At 37.0% G+C, this 1,746-nt stretch overlaps 1 long non-coding RNA gene across 1 annotated transcript; it reads left to right on the top strand.

The window, feature by feature from the left end:
- The first annotated feature begins 767 nt into the window (after window positions 1-767).
- LOC102210633 (uncharacterized) lies at window positions 768-1,459 on the top strand. Its single transcript, XR_312624.1, has 3 exons — window positions 768-826; window positions 914-978; window positions 1,159-1,459. It is a non-coding gene; the product is annotated as an uncharacterized LOC102210633 (long non-coding RNA).
- The last annotated feature ends 287 nt before the right edge of the window (window positions 1,460-1,746 follow it).

Below are 1,746 nucleotides of genomic sequence, written 5' to 3'. Positions count from 1 at the left end.
TGTTTGTTCCTTGCATGTGTGAATGCAACAAAGAGCTGTGTTAACTGCCGACACTTTTCAGAAGTGTTTGTAAGGTCATGCAGTGATCTCCAACACAGGTCTGTTTCTAATGCAGTACAGGCCTGAACCCTATCAAGATCTAAGCTCTGCGTCCTGGCTCCTGTGTGCAGAAACCTCTCTAGAGTCTCTGAATCTTTCATTTATTAAATTGTTGAAATAATTGCCCAGTTTCATAGAATGATGAATTCCCCATATTTACTTTAAAAATGCTCACCTTCTCTGGGATGTTCTTTCAAAAGACAGTCAAATTATACAAATTGTATTCAAAATATTTGTTTAGCACTATACTGTTTTTCCAGTTTTTAGTTTCACAGGTGCCAACTTATGGTAACTTATAGGTTTTCAGCAATATATGCTGCCATCCAGATTACATCTTTTTCAAGTTCTTGCTTATTTCATGAAGACAATGCTAAGTCATATACTACATGAATTCCAATTGTGTGGTTGCTGGGTAACCAATTGCTAAACAGCCTACCCTGTAATCAATACTTGGCACCTATCGAGACCACAGAAATAAAGGAGACCAAAAACTGTATATATACTGAAATCCTGTATAGCAAAGCACATCTTAACGATTATTGAGATTAACAATGTCGTACATATTCCCCCTGAAACTAAATAAATTAGTCTCGTTGGTTCTTAAATCCCTCCCTTGTTACTCCTAAACTGCCTCAGCCATGTGTTTATAATACTTCTACTTTTTTGCAGCATTACCAATATGTGTGAAAAGTTGACCAGCCATCATTGATGGTCAGGAAAAATTAAGGTGAGGCTGAACTTGCTTAATTTGAGTTACAATCAATACAGTTCCTTTTCCTCTATTGCTAATATTTCTATTTAAATTATTTTGTAGCATCACTAATCTATATTTGTGAAAGAGGAAGCAGTACTGTCATGGCAGATCAAGGTGAAATGAAGGTAAGTAAAAATTGAAAAATGCTTCAATAAAACAAATATTAAGAAGTGAGCTTTTATATATTAAAACATAGGGTTCATGTTTTAAACTGTTCCACATAATACTAGACATATTCACTAAATATTGAAGTGTCTAATAATTAATTTAGAAATTAGGAATGTTAACTGGACTTTATATTTCAGTGCCAGGAGGATGATCTGTCATCAGACATACAAGATTGGAGTAAACATCAAGTGAGGCAATGGGTTCTCCAATTGGATCGCGTGGATGACAAAGTTGCTGAAATATTGTTTAATGAAGACATCAATGGTGAAAGTCTTCTGCTTTTAGATACAACTGACTTAACCAAAATTGGTGTGACTTTTGGACCGGCTAAACTTCTCATTCGTGCCAGAGATGAAGTTGTGAAATTTAAAAAAGAAGAGCCAGTAGGTTCTAGAAACCAGCCTGGGAAACCGTGCAAGCCGTATCCATTTTGTAGATATCACGATATATTCAGATACATGGAAAGCAGCATTCTTGATGTTACGGAATCAGGTGCCTCAGATTTGATTGAACCCTGCCATGAGTACAAAGCTTTCACCAGCACAACAGAAGAAACTAAAATGGAGAAGTTCACATCTGAGGTCATTCGCTTTTCAGCTGCCTGCATGAACAGCCGCACCAACGGCACCATACATTTTGGAATAGGAGACAAACCGGAGTTCACCCACGGTCAAGTGTTGGGAGTGGTTGTTGAGGACAGAGAGGCTTTTGCAAATGAACTAAAA

This window comes from Pundamilia nyererei, unplaced genomic scaffold (assembly GCF_000239375.1).
Source record: "Pundamilia nyererei isolate P.nyererei 1_Seehausen unplaced genomic scaffold, PunNye1.0 scaffold04202, whole genome shotgun sequence".
NCBI lineage: Eukaryota > Metazoa > Chordata > Actinopteri > Cichliformes > Cichlidae > Pundamilia > Pundamilia nyererei.
This window is presented reverse-complemented; position numbering and strand designations above follow the sequence as displayed.